We start from the raw sequence: 16,182 nt of genomic DNA, 5'->3' as shown, positions 1-16,182 counted from the left end.
CCAGATCAGGGCAGTGGGGTGATCATCATGAGGCAGATTGATTATGTGTGCAAAATGTACTCTTTACTTAATGAGAAAGACACTTATGAGAGAGTTTCTCTTGGTGAACTTAATAGAGCATATGCTAAGACTGACGTATTTTTATTAGATGTTCTAAGCCAGGACAACTTAACAGTGGATGAGTTTGATTTTTTGAAAGTAGACACAACAAGAATTCTGATAATCTTGGAATATGTAAAATTCACAAAAATATCAATGCCCCCCCCCCCCCCTTAGACCCATTGTTATTAATCAAGGTTCACAAACTGAACCACTGGCTGCATTTGTGGATTATTTTTCTAAGCAAGTGGCAAATGATTTTGCTTATAAAACTCATTACAGCCGAGTGACGTCTTCAAGCGTTTTTGCAGTTACCTCCTACTGCTCCTCTAGGCGTCAAAAATTGACTGTTCATATTTGCATTAATAATTCCAAAACCATGTTACATACAAGGTATTGGAAAATTTTATCTTGAAGCATACATGATGGCAAATACAATTGTATTGATATATGACCTCTGTCAATGGATATTTGTTAAAAATGTAAGGTGATAACCAATTTTTAAATGCTTAAGCCACACCCACAAGGAGTTAAAGGTACTCACTCAAAAGAGCTCTACTGGAGGGACTGAGTTAAGAGATTCTTGGCATTGCTTAGAACAATTAAAAACAGCTAAGCTTGATAAGGATGACTTACTGGTGGCAATTGATATGGTCAACTTATCTATTGTGATCCCCCATGACATCGGCTTAGAATATTTTTCAGAATGTTTATCACAAAGTGGACATTTGAACCAAACCCGAGTAAGTCTATTGGTTGATCTGTTAGAAGTAGTGCTTAAAAACAATTTTTTGGTATTCGAGGGTGATTTTTTTGGCAAAAATCAGGTGTGGACATGTGGACAAAATGTGCCCCGATTTTTTCCAACTTGTTCTTGGCTGAGTGGGAAAAGAGGCATGTATTTTCGTCCCCCTTTACATCCAAGATGCATGTGTATTATAGCTTTTTTGGATGATATACTATTAGTTTGGAGAGGAATAACTACTAAAGGGACAGGATTTATGAATTACATCAACAACACCACTCAATACTTAAAGTTAACCTATAGGGTACACCAAAATGAAATTGATTATTTGGATATTCTTCTCATAAAAGATAACTGTACAGGAGAACTATCATTCAACATATTCAGGAAACAGACCTACTCTAATACATTATTACATTTTGACAGCTGTCATCCTGAACACCAGCGTAGGAGTGTAGTCAAGGGACAGATGGTCAAGTTGTCCAGGTTGATCAGTGATGACAAGAAATTATTTGAAGAATTAAGTTGATTAGGATGTCCAAAGATAGAGGGTACCCTATTAAACTTTTACTGTCAACTAAGAAACAGGTAATAAGTAACTGTGCGACCAGGTTGCTACCCATCCTAAGAGGGGGGTCACAGTAATATTAACGTAAATTATGATGAAGGCTGCAAAAATTATGTTATGATTTTACCATTTAATCAAGATGCCTCACATTTAAAGGGGAGCATGAAGAAAATTTGAGGAGCATTATTAGATGACCTGAAAAACAAATTAGGGTCAGAGCCTAAGATTGTTTTCAGTAGAGGCAAAAATATTAAAAAAATTTTGGAGAGGGACATGGATACTAAAAATAACTATTATGTCTCCAGGATGCATAAATGTGGCTTCTGTTCAAGCTGCAGCTTTATTAATGATGGACCCTATGTCCAGACTGACTCTTATGGTAGGAACTTACAGTGTCTAGTGTGCAGTAATTGTAACTCTAAAAATGTTGTTTATATTGCCACCTGTATTTCCTGCCCTGCATTCTATATAGGCAAGACCACCAGAAAACTGCATGACAGGATTATAGAACACAACAGGGATATTAGAAATGCCAAGTGCACCAGCACCCTTTACACACACAGTACAGAGTGTACACATTTCAAAACATTCCTATTTTTTGTTATTTATATAGTCTTGGCCACTAAAAGAGAGGGTGACTCTCCGTGGCACATGTGATAAAGCTGTAGCATGTAGTCCTAGATAGGTAGAGGTTCTAATTGACTCTGTGTGTGTGTGTGTGTGTGTGTGTGTGTGTGTGTGTGTGTGTGTGTGTGTGTGTGTGTGTGTGTGTGTGTGTGTGCGTGTGTGTGCGCGTGTGCGTGTGTGTGTGTGTGTGTGTGTGTGTGTGTGTGTGTGTGTGTGTATACATGTATCCATTTATATGGACAAGCCCATATAGGCAATCTTCATGCAACAGTTATGCACTTTATGGGTCTAAGGTTGGCCTCTAAATGCCCTCCCCTACAAGGCCTGCTGATGTCATCCACCTTAGGAGTACTAGCTGATAGCTCAAACTCAAATAAACTCAGTGGCACATGCAATATCTTCTGTGAGCTGTAGTGTGTAATAGGAGATAAATAGGGGTTCAAGTCTCCCACCAGCCAATTCTGTTTGTTTGTTTGTGCCCATGTGTGTGTTTGCATATATACCCCCTAGTAGCACTACAGATATGCCCATAAGGGCTATTTCTGTGTAATGGTGCTGCACTTTACAGCCCTGTGACAAGCTCCAGGTCCTATATAAGCATCACTGATGTCTGCCACCATCTAAACTTGTACAGTCAGGAAACCCAGGTGATATGTATAAAGGGTAGCAGACCTTCTCACAAAGTTTGAATGTATAATTATGCCGGCTGCCCCCACTGTGGCAGACATGAACTTCTACACATATGCACTTGAGAACCATTAACAAATACTGCCGTACCTTGCTGATGTCATATTTCTGCTATGCTGCCATGTCATCCTGTACCGCTGTACTGCCACCATATGTCCGTAGAATAACCACTCAAACCCCTGGAACAGAAACATACACAGGTCTGTGACACAGCTGTCATTCTGTCACACTACCACATGTCTAACCTCATGCACCTAAGATACACAAGGTTTACTGTGTAGTCATGACACATGCCAGCACACAGTACCTGTCATGGCCCACAACACCTGCAATGGTATAACAATACTGCACTACACAACTACTTTGAAAATAATATAGTCAACCTGTGCATCAGATACATATTTGCATGACCCTACATCAATGGCACAGATGGCAGGGATGTGGAACAGGTATCATCACATGTACAGGTTGTGGTGTTGGGGTGCCAGAGGTCTAGGTTGTGCCATGCAGTTGGCAGCATGTGTATAAGTCAGGAAGGGTTGTTGGTCATATGTGCTGTGGAGAGGTGCAATGTGTCTCTGTGGATGACCTACATGTGACAGTGATGTTTAAGAGTGTGCATGCCCACAGTCATGCCCAGTTCTAGCTCTACACATGTGTATGTTGGACAGCTGTGGACCATACATGCCAGAGTGCCCAGTTCACAGTCTCAGGCCACAAACATGGGAACTTACTCTGTCAGGAGTGGCACTGGCACCACCCTGCCCAAGGTCAGATGTAGTGCTAGTACCTGATGGTGACTGTTGTCTGCTGGACCCATGTCCCCCACAGGACTGCCCAGGACCACGTGTCCATTGCCTGCCACATTGCAGTGTGGACAGCATGCTTGCATTCAGTATGTGACTGTGCCTCCTTGATGGCCTGAAACATATGATGAGTGACCTGGGATGTGACAACTGTGACAGGTGATGGTTGGACAGCAGTCCCCCTTCGAACAACCCTGTCAATTTGCCTGTGTGGGACCTCACCAGCTATCTGGCTATGGCCATTGTCTACCCTCACTGATGCCACAGTTGTCACACTGTCCTGTTACATGTCGACACCATGTGACTGCCCAATCTCTGTTACCTCTGGGAACTGCGTATGTATGGGTATACTGACTGTGTGCAGGGACAATGGAGGCAGAAGAGGGATGTCAACTTCTGGGATAGATTCAGCTCCCAACCCTACCTGTGCCTCACTATGGCCAACATCATCAGAGCCCAATGGGACACTGACATCAGGTTGTGAGGGGGGACAGACTCCAACCCTTCTGTTCCCTGTGAGGAGGAAGACAAAATCAGTACATTATTACCTGCACTATTATGTATGGTAATATACACAGACTCATACAGATGAGGAGCCACAACTGCATTACCAGTCACACATCTCATCACTGATCTCATGCACAACACACAAACACACAATAACATACACAGCGAGGACAGGCCCTTTCTAACATGCACTTCAGCTACATCCAGTGAATGTCAGTAAACTACACCTGTGGGGTATGGAATATGACAGTGTATGTGATAGAACTACACATAATGTCCAGTACACCTATCCTTAGAATGATATGCCTGCTGTAGTATCACTGCTGCAGGTATGTATCCTCTCCCTATAGTGAGTGAACAGGCATCCTGGAGTCATTACCTCCTGTATACCAGGCTGCATACTTCTTCATGACTATAACTGCAAATGTGTTAGTGTTTGTACAAATGCACAGCTGCGATCATCTATTGAATGTACTGTAGCCAACTGCTCTGATATGGAACATGTGACTATTCCACTCTGGCTAAGCATAACAGTTGTGCCTCGGGCTAAGAAGCAGTCCTTAATGTTCATATGGTATATATAAGCCATAAAACAATGGTATCATACTTACTAAGTACAGGACCACAGAGTCTGGCCACACCTGATGTACATATGAAAATGTGAGGGAGAAGGATTGTCAACAATACCAAATGTTGCACTGTTAGAGGGTAATAAGTGCATATATCCACCTGTACAGTAGCTAATGTTATGCTACCTATATTGCTGAAATTTTGAGTATGTGTGCACAACTGTGCATTAAAACAACCCTCTTACAATGCAGATAGACCTGACACCCATCTATTGGTATGCAGAGCCTGCCAGAATGACTGATACCGTATTACACTGCTGAACCAAGTAAGCTTACCTGGACGCTCTTCTGATGTGGATGCTGTGGCACCCACCTCCAAGATGTATGGGGTGAGCGATGCCTTGGAGCTGGTGGTTGATTCTAGGTTTGCCAGGAATTCCTCTGTGGCTGTGAGTGGTTGTTCTGTTGCAGGCCCTCAATCAGTGGCAGCACAATCCCTGACCACAGCAGCTGCCCTTTGATATGCAGCATTGAGCATATCTGTGGCCCTGTGTCAGACCTGCTCATAGGTCCTGTCCTGATGTCCACTTTGGTTAACCACCCTAACAAGGTCACCCCACAATGCTGCATGCTGGTCACGATGTTGCCAACTCCTTGAAAGAAGAATCTGATGATACAGTCTGAGGCCATCCAGGATAATAGCATTCTCAGCAGCTGTAAATGGGGGATGCCCCCTGTGATACATTGCCTTTGAAAGACAAAAAGAGGGGGACACATTACAGGACCAGAAGATAGTAGCACTACTGGGTATGTTCCTGTATGCTATGACAAATTCTGCTGTATGTCTCTACACTCATCACTACAATCTTGTCTGCTGTGATGTGTCCCCTACAGGCAAGCTCCCACTAATATGTCATATAGCCACTATCGGACACATAGCTGTGTGATACTACAAGTATATGGGGACAGTTCAGCAACAGCAGTGTGCCAAAATGACAGACAGCAATGCAAATCTGCTGTAGTATATGTTTCCTGTAGGCATTTCACCTCCCCACTACACAGATGCTTGCATACTGTGAATGTGTGCCTCATGAATGTGTTCCTTTTGGCACAAACATGTGGATGTCTGACAAATTATTGGCAATTTACTGATGGTTGTTGATGGACACTAGGGAATTTGGCTGTCACACACCAGACCCATCAGAAAACACATATGCTACAGTAATATCTGTTAGTGTACTCACAGTTTTATGTTGTATGGCCAATTTGTATCCCCTCCCACTGAGGTTTGGGCTGTGACCCCCCCCCCAATACTTATGGTTATGACTGAATCCCTACTGTATGGGAGTGAGAGGTATGTTAGCAATAGCTATCAACCAATGAGGGATGAATGTCAACAAAACAGTGACCTAGCCAGGGTACATCAGGGACAGTCATGGACACCTATAGAATGCCAGTACTATTTATGCATGGCATTGACAGATTGAGAGGTTGTGAATAACAGTGCATCATCTGATCTTACAGGAGAGTACACCATTACTTAGTGTCACTATGTCTAACACAGATTCCACTAGCTTTCCTACAACAACTGACCATTTTAGGAGGAAGCAACAGCAGCAAAGCTGGGATTTGATTCAAAGTAGGGACAGTTGTGAGGCATACCTGTAGCTTTTGGACAGCAGAGTATCACTGACATGTCAGTACCATAGATGTATGGCAGGCCTACTGTTGTAATCCCTATTCCCCATACCTCCATCCTACCATCTGCATCCCATTACATGGGGACATCTATTACATACCTGGTAGAATGAAGCAATCCTTTTTTGAAGTGTTCCACAGAAGAAAGCTTGCAAAACCCTTGCCTGTTTGAGAAAAGCAACATGCAGACCTTTTGTAGGTAATGCTCATTAACAGGTAATTGCCCATGCACCAATCTGCATATCAGATGTACTAATTGCATTCAAAACATCTGGGTTGCACTTTCATTAGCCAATGACATGGCACCACAGTGCAATATTTAAGGCATTCATGTAGGCCTAGGCCCCTTTCTTAGACTTTGAGGTGGACATCAGTGAGGTGTGGTGACTACAGCATCACAGAGGTTAGGTACAAATACTGTCCATTGTTGAGATTTCTGAAGTACTTCCACAGTTTTGCATGATTTGTTTGGACAATGTCCCATGGCATTGTGATTATCTGGAAGTTCAGTGGTAAACATTGTGGGTTGAGGTCAGTAAGGAGAAGAAGACATGTGAATGTGAGATGTCATATCTGTCAGATTATGCGTGGTGATGCAGTAGCTGCTACACGTCCCCGTTGCTGGACCTTTTGCCCCCACCCCCCCCAACATGGCAGGGGTGATTATTTTGCTGATCTGCCTAACAATGTGAGAAACACATAAGACCATTAAGGAACTTTTAAGCACTGTTAAGTGGGCTTGCACAACACGCCACATCATGGCATGCCAATTAGTTCCACATAAACCCACACTAAAAATTATAAAAGAAAAGAAAAAGTAGGTGGTAGGACAGTGATGAAATGGGGGCAAGCAGAGAGAAAAACATATGGAAATGCAGGTAAAGTTGTGCAGGAAGGGTGTAAGAAAGGACCATATCTTTCTATTTCTTGTACAGCAACAGCTGTGCAGATTTTACAGAATTTGTGCATGGATTTAAAGCCTCTTACCCAATAGAGAGGTGAGAACAACATTAATGTGTTAACTAATTAATTTCATAATTGTTTGTGTCCAGTGGACACATGTGTGAAATGGAGAGTTATGTATGGGGCCATATTTTTTTAGTGGGACAGGTGCCCCCCCCCCCCCCCCCCCCAGCTTTTTTTTTTTTTTTTTTTTTTAAAGAGAGTGGAATGTTTGGGGAGAGATGTAATTATGTGTGGAGAGGTAAGCTGGGTAGGAGAGGTTGCATTTGCAGACAGACAAAACAGACAAGACAGGTGATAGGGGAGGTGTGTGAACACATGAGAGGGGTAAACACATTGGATGGGGAGGGAGTTGTGGAATTTGAGGTGCATGTGCCTTCAGACAGCAAAAGCATGACTGAGATCCCCACCGATGGACAGTCATCACTGCTCTTTCACTGCCCGAAAGGTAGCTCTGCTGAAGGCTGTACATCATGGCCAGCAGGACCCACCAGGTTGTCCAGTCTGCCATCAATTCGGCATGGGGAACGTTCATAGCTCCTAAGAATAATCCTGCACACCATGGCCAGTAGTTGATCCTGGGTGACAAGCCCCCTTCGCCCCTGCTCCTGGGGTGGAGATGGGCCCCATCCCGTGAGGCAATTCTGCCCAAAGGTGGTGCAGGGACAGCGGACGGGGCACCACCAGCTTGTGTCCCAGATGTGCTGAGACCAAGTGTCATAGACAGCTGAGGTAGGGTAGGTGGATCAGCAGGAACTGGCCTACCCTGATGTGCTGTGTTTATACGGGTAAACCAATATATATAGGTGAATTATGAATAAAATCATTGTTAGTAATAACAGCATGCCAGAACACTGGAAATAACCCCATTACAGTTCAATGCATATTATGTGAAACACAACAATAAATAACAGAACAGTCAGTATATTAACAGCATGCCAGTAACTGCTATGGCATAAAGCCAACAGACTAGGTAATTCAGCAAGATATGTTAATATGCAACCATAGTAATACATAACATTAATAAAACACATGCCCCAAAATAAAGTTTATGGAACAACATATGTTAATAGCAAATGATAATCAATATATAACAATTATAAATATATGAAGATAAGTTGTGGGGAGAGAGAGAAATACAGTCCAATAATACCATCATGGGCTATATATTTGCCAACAGCAATGCTATCTGCTCTACAGGTCTGTCCTTTCTTTATTTGCAAATGTGTAGTATAGCTGCTGTAGCACATACATACTTCTCAAGCTATCCACGTGGGACACTATGGGCCAAGCAGTAACTCCTGCAGGTACACAACTACAAAGAAGACTCGCACATCAGGTGGACCTATATAACTACCATGGTGTACTGTTATATTGTTATTGACATATAATCCTGTGAGTGATACATGTGTGACAGAAGAATTATGCAACAGTAATTACATTCCGTGACAGGGTGACACTTGACAGACATGCATGTGCACAATAAATAGAGTCCACAACTGTCATGCCTTGTTTGGTAGACATGGGGATAGAACCCAATAGCAGTGATTGCAGGGGACATGTGCATCACATGTATTAATTGACTACAGCAACCTTTACAAGACATTCCAGGTATATAGCCATACCAAGATTAACACATTTTATTTCTTTTATGTTAATATATTTTATTGTTATTGCACATATTTCCTTTATTTTATGCATTAATAGCACATTGCTGGTAATGATTTTAACAGTCTGTGACATCTGAACAAACAATTATTTACACATAATATGGTCTACCTCACACATTTACCAGTAGTCCCTGTGGAGAGAATATCTGTCATCATAACATATCTGACTCAGTAATCTTTTTCAGTACATGGTACTGGATTCAAACATTGGTCTGTGTGTAGCAAAATGTACTTTGTACATAGCATTTAACAAACTGAGCTACTGAGTCACTGCTGATATCTAACTGACTGATATTTACCCACAGCTCACCTGGTAACAAAATATGACCTGGTACTAGTACTACAGTGTAATAGTACACTGCAGTGTCAGTTAAACACACATGCATGAAATACAATAATGACAGAGATACTAGGTAACCTATACACTACTAAATAAAATGCAGATGTACACAATATATTTTACTGGGTTGAACATAAGTATTGCACAACAGTTTATTATAGATGTCTTCATGCATTTACTGGAATAGTTTTGAGTTTTTTCTTGCATAACATTTGAAATTATGCAGCTGTAATTCCACAGTTATTGCACTACAAATGTTTTGTACATAAATTGTTCATGCTCTACTCTTTCTGTTTTATTTGACAATAGATAGCATAATACAGCTGTACTCATGGTGCAACCTGACCAGGCATTCTGCATGCACCTCAATGTTGCGAGGTCTCACCTCAGCAGCTGCTGGGAGAGAAGCACACCATTATGCATACCAGTTTAGCAGACATTCAAGATTAAATATTGGTGAAACACAGGTAAACTTACTTACACACATGTGAAACATTGCCCTCCTAGAATGTTGGACCCAGGCATCCAATAGAGCCCTCTTGCTTCTTTTCAGGTTATCATGGAGGTGACAACACTGATCACCTATGTGGGGTATACTGGTTGCATTGGTGAGGTGCCTTGCCAGCCAGTCCCAGGCCCTCTTTGTACTCTGAACCCCAGAAACTTCCCTGCATGAGCCGGTCTTCATGGTTTTTCACAAGGAGTCTGACCATGACCCTGGACTCCTCAATGCCCCACTGCAGTGGCCAAAAAAGCAAACTCTCTCCAGCACCTGCCATTGTATCCTTCAGAGACAGAACTCCAATGGATTATGGTGCATTCCCATCTACTGGGCTTAATATAGCCATTTTACCCACGCTTATGTGCCATTGGGCAATTTTTAAAAATGCAGTGTGACACTAGGCACTGTGCAAACCAGTGCAGCTCAGGTGAGCGGTGCTTAAACTGGTAATGCTTAACAGTGCTTAGCAGTATGCAAACTAGATAAGCACAGCCAAGTGGTGCCAAGCACTACCAAGCACTGCTTAAACAGAGGTAGTTTAAGCAGTGCTTATGATGGCTTAGCAAGGCTTAGCTGAGCTTAGCTGAGTGCAGGAAATCATGATTTAAAATTAACTAGCATAAATTATATTGGAAAAATAATTGCTTAATTTCCCTTCCATGTATTAAAACCCACACCTACTGCACATAAGGCCAAAACTCTATCCACTTGGCAACATGGAATGCTGCTATACTTTTACATATACTCTGAGCCACTTTTAAGCACTGCTAAATACTGTGCCACTCCACACAAACCAATGCTTAAACTTAACCATTGAATCAAAAATTAAATGCATATGATTTCTATTTTTTAGATGTCTGGCATGTATAAATTGCTGCACGCCATGCAAACGTTAAAAAAATTAAAATTAAATACATTGATATCATGCACTTGACAGTGCAGGGAGTCTGTTACTCATCTGCTGACACAGTTCATCACACACTCCCTACACTGATCCAATAACCATGTTCCATGGCTCTCCCTCAGCAATGCGTCATCATTAATATGCATGGTGGGCTACCAAGGGGGAACCGTGTACACGGACATGGTGACTTCAGTTTAGGCTCTACACTATACCCACATGGATTTTTTTAAATCTGGGGGATTGGCTTGGCTTTTAAGCCATTATATTGGGGTGATCAAAGAGATGACTTGGAGCATATTTGTACAAGGCAGGTTTCAAACCTATGTAAAAGAGAATGCATAAATTTCCACACAGGTGATTATTCTGCATTGCCACAGAAGAAGTGTTTATGAAGTATAGTATTTCAGATACAGCTTAAATAGTGACAGATGCTTTACTTCAATTAGGCCTATCTGTGTGACATTAAAAGGTCCTGGCTCATCCATTCTCAGCTGTGATGCAGGACTAATGTATGACAATATATTGGAAATGGATAGACTTAATTAACTGTAGTAATAGAGTCTGGAGTTATGATACACACCTCACAACACATTCTGTTTTACAGTTATAATTGAGTTATGGGAGGGGTCTAGATGATTGCCAGTAAACTACAGTGTCCATCAGAGATATGTAACTGCATTTTTTATTACATAATTTTCATTGTCATGCTAAACCAGTTGCACACATAGTCAACTGGGGTTCATATGTCAGTCATTAATGAGCTATGATATCTACAAAAGTATATGGCATTGTTGCTTCAAACCTTACACAACTCTCAGACTCCAGAGATATTCCTATGTGGGTAATTTGTAGTCTATTTATGCATAAATTTGAATGTTACGACCTAATTGAGTAACAAAGCTACAGTCGGTAACACATAAGAGTGCAATACCACATTACAAAGTGCAGCCTGTATCCAGAAGTATCACACAAATATGCAAATATTACATCATCACCACCACTCAAACCACCAACAAGCACACTAAGTAAAAACGTCTCATTACTTAATATCTTTTAAGTTTGCAGATTTGTCTGTTTGCATCTCTGTAAATGTAGAGTTTATAAACTAGGCAAGCCCCAAATAAATAATGGAATAGGTAATGCAAGTACCTTGTTTTGAAAAAAATGCTGGTATTTAATTGTTATTAACTGGAATTGGTCTTTTATTCAATACAGTATACTTTGTTATTGCTTTTTATTTAAATAAGTAACTTCAGTTCAGGTGACAGGTAAGCAAGACTCAAAATGATTAAGTGTGTCAGCTGATAATTTCCTTGGTATTTATTCTTAATCAGAGACCCAGATGGAGAAGTATATTTGTTTTTTTTTTTCTTAAAGCAGAAATTATAGTTCTCTGTGGTATCTTGAAAAAGTGAAATGTACCATTCAGGAAATGTTTCCACAGTATTCAAACAAAAGTGTGAAGGGGCATAAGGAGGCAGGAACTGCTCAGATAAAATAATTTTTAGTATGCTTACTTTTAAGAATTATTTGACAGAACCACAGTTAAAATGTTTAGAACATGAAGCAGCCAATGAGCATAAAGGAACAAAGAGCGGAGAGGCGTTTCTTTTTTTTTTATCTTGGCATGTACTTGCTTTTCTCAGCTTTCATCATTTAGATGACTTGTATCTTGTTTTCTTTACATATGAACTTGAGTTACTTGCTTTTTTTTGTCTTCCAAGGGTTGATTTTTTGTGGATGTTTGGAAAACCTCAACATTTAAAATGACTTTATGCTAAAGATGTATTTGAAAAAAGGCAACTGGAGTGATCTATATATATATATATATATATACATATCTGAAAACAGTACATGACTTGATAATACAATATCCTGAGTGTAATGCTGCAGGCTGATCGTCACCTTTGAGCTAGCAGCTTTTCCTCAATGTTATGAGAATTGGCAGTTCTTATCCTTTGGCCCAGCTATCAAAGTTGTCATGTCTGTCAGGTCCTGTGTACTATATGTCATTCATGTTTGGTTACATTTATACTTTTTAACCTTTTACATCTTATAGCTGTAAAGAACATTTTTTTTTTATTTAGTTGGCTATAAGTTGTAAATCTCTGTATTCTTCTTTGATGCTGTAATTCACTTTTCTGTAGGTATAGCAGCCATAGCTATAACCAGTTTGGTTATTTTACTCCTCTGAATTTGTTATGAAAGGTTTTTGCACATTAGATACAGTGTAACATGTCTTTACTTCATACATTAATGAAAAAGACAGGAAATGAAAGATTGACTTTAAGAGATCACATCTATTAAATACATTTCTAAAATGTAAATTATTTAATGTTGTTGTTGTTTGTCTTTTCCCGGTTAGGGGTCGCCACAGCGGAACTCCGGTCCGCTAATGATTGGCAGTAGATTTTCAAAAACACCGAGGTGCCAGCTCGACATTCAACCAAGGCACGCCCATTTACGCATGTCTTTCGAACGCCCACCCAACCGTGGGGAGGACATGCAGACTCCACACTCCCCGCACTCCAGCCGAGAATCGAACGGGAGAACCTCTTGCTGTGAGGCAACAACTCTACCACTGCACCACCGCAGATTTTAAAATGTAAATGTAAATTATTTAATAACTATGATAAATCAATTTAAAACACTAACAATGTATTCCTGAGGTAATAGTTAAATCATTCATTTAAAAACTGCTAAATGATTTCAAAACTTTCAAATGTAAAATTAGAATAATTTTCAAGATAGTCTTTAAGGATCTGATTGTATCTTCATTATATGCAGGCTACTTGATTTCTTTTTGTCATTGCCAGTTAACTTAATTGAGAAAAAGTATTAAATGCACTGTATAGACAGTAGCAAATCACTAAAATAATCAAGGAACATGCAAAATACAGGACATATTTCTTCCACTCTAGGAGCATACATCTTTTTTATACAACTTTTTTTTACTTGTCGGTCCCTAACATCAGAATCAAAATTCAAGAATAAGACATGCAGGCAATGTTGATACATGAGGTTTATACAGTTAAACCAAGTAGTTATTATTGATTTAACAAGGAATGTTTCACTCATGACTCATTTTAAAGTTGTATTTGATAAGCAATACAACAGGGAGCAGAGATGCATGGGTAATACTAAATAATAGTGCAAGAAAAGCTAGATAAATATATTCTTTCTGGCCAAACAAAAAGTCCTGTCAATGAGTTAGACTCTCAAGCAGTTTAAAAACATAATATAGAGCCAAGTCTTTCTCTCTCTCTCTCGCTTTCTCTCCAGTAGGTCCATTTTTATTACGTTTATCACTGAAGAAGGACCCAAAGGGCTGTTTATACAACCCTTAACTGATATTGTCACAGAATTATATGTTTGTCTGAATTCAGAATGTTGATGGCTAATGATGTCATAGGTAGTCAAGTGATCTCTCCAACTGCATGAATGCAAAATTTTTTTTCATGACTGCAGACAAAACAGACAAATGAATATTGGACATTAATGAGATAAATAGATTTTTACTGGTCAGATGAATAAGTGCCTCCTTTGCGATAGAAGGAAAACATCCTTCTGTACAATATCTCATGCAGTAAAAAGGCAACAACCACTTTACTAAATGATAAGCAGTATACTGTTTAAGAGTGGTGAGTTTGTTGCAGCCACTGATTTCAGACATAAGATATCCTTAACAAAAAGAATGGTGATTTCAGTCCTGACAAAAGCTGCGGAACTGATCCTGGGATTTCTAGCTCAGTGCTATTTGTAGTAGATATGGGAGACAAAGTGATGATAAGTGAAATTTTTACCTTTGAAAAATCAAAGAAACACATCAAAATATGGTGTAAACAACTACAAATGCAGATCAGCTCAGCTGCATGTTACTTCCTCAGTGTGAAAGTGTTGAGACTACGATTTCTAAAATGCACCCTTTTCTTGGAACACAAACTTGGCCTTCCAATAGAAGACAGAATGACAAGCAACATCACATCCCAAGAGACTGTGGTGATCTTTCATGTATTACATTAATCTTTGTTTTGTTCCAGGCTTTCACCCTCTGCCTTTCACACACAGACTTTACTGTCTGCAGGTAAGCATTGGCATGTATAGAGTAAAATATACAGAAATCAGAAATCCAAGGCTTAGGGCCAGAATAAGCATTATTTTATGAAGTCATCACTGCTTCTTGCCTTCTGTACATGGTGGAACACACTGATGGTGCTAGCTATGCCTTTAACTTTCTGCTTTAGCACCCTTCGCACATATCTGATACTTTATCCCCTTAGGAATTAATCCCATCACATAAGTATTGAACAAGTACTTCAAGAAGAGAACATCGAAAATTCAAGAGGGCCCACCTTCAGGTATATGGCCAGCAAGCAAAGAGTAGAGTATAAGCCAAGCACATGTTTTTTAGTTCAGATCTCAAGGATAATATTCTATACAAAAAAATAATCGTCCCTTATTCGAAGCAAGATTTAAAGAGTCACACTAAAATTACTTGTGAAACTCTAACAAAGAAAGACAAACAAACTTTTAAACAAACAAATACGTAAACTTGAGTTACTACTTACAAAGATGATCTCAGTATATTGTATTCATCTCTAAATACAAGAGAAATGCTCTTCCATCATTGATACATGGGTCTATATTAGATCAGCATAAAACCCTTGCAATGAACGGCTCTTTGCTGAATGCTCATTGTTGAAACCTTGCTCCATTGAACGTCTGTTTCAGCGAGCTTTTTCCTAGAGGAAAAAACATTTGGCCAGCATAAAACTTCACAAAATTTAATACCCTCCAAAGTGGGGGGCCTTGCCCCTACACCCTGCAATGTGGGAGGCTATGCATCCCACACCCCCTAACTAAATATGCCAACTTCATGACTGCACTACAATGTGGAAAAGGGCACATTCTCAATGATGGCCAAGCATTTTTCCCCTAGGAAAAAAAAATAGCTGAAAAGGCCATTCGGCAGAGCAAAGTTTGACAATGACCGCTCGGCAAAGAGCCGTTCACTGAAAGATTTTTTGCTGATCTAATACAGACCCTTGATACATAGGTGATTTAATATATAACCAGACTTAAAGAATAGCTACCACAAATGGTATATTGGTGATTGGACTAAAATGGCAGCCTCCTGAGATGGTGCATCACTGACAACTAGACACATATGGCAGTCTACAAATAGTGATAAAGATTTTCTGCAAGAGAAAGGATAAAAGCCACTGGCATATGGCAAAACAGTCTGCAGATTGCACTAAAAATCAAATGTGTCATGTTTTTCACTTGTCAGGCATAGAGCAGAATATTCTGAATTGACCAATGGTTTTTAAATCACTAAAGCTAAATCTTAGAAATGTCTTCTAAAAAAGAAAGGTGCAATTAAATTCTGTCATTTATTGTTTTTTATTGGGATACTACTTGGATCAAAGCAACTGAAGCATCACATTTCTATACTGCATTTCCATGTCAAAGCCATCAGTATTATCATGTCTCCAAA

This window comes from Protopterus annectens, chromosome 1.part0, assembly GCF_019279795.1.
Source record: "Protopterus annectens isolate FY-2018-M chromosome 1.part0, PAN1.0, whole genome shotgun sequence".
Lineage (NCBI taxonomy): Eukaryota > Metazoa > Chordata > Ceratodontiformes > Protopteridae > Protopterus > Protopterus annectens.
Note: the sequence above shows the minus strand (reverse complement) of the source record.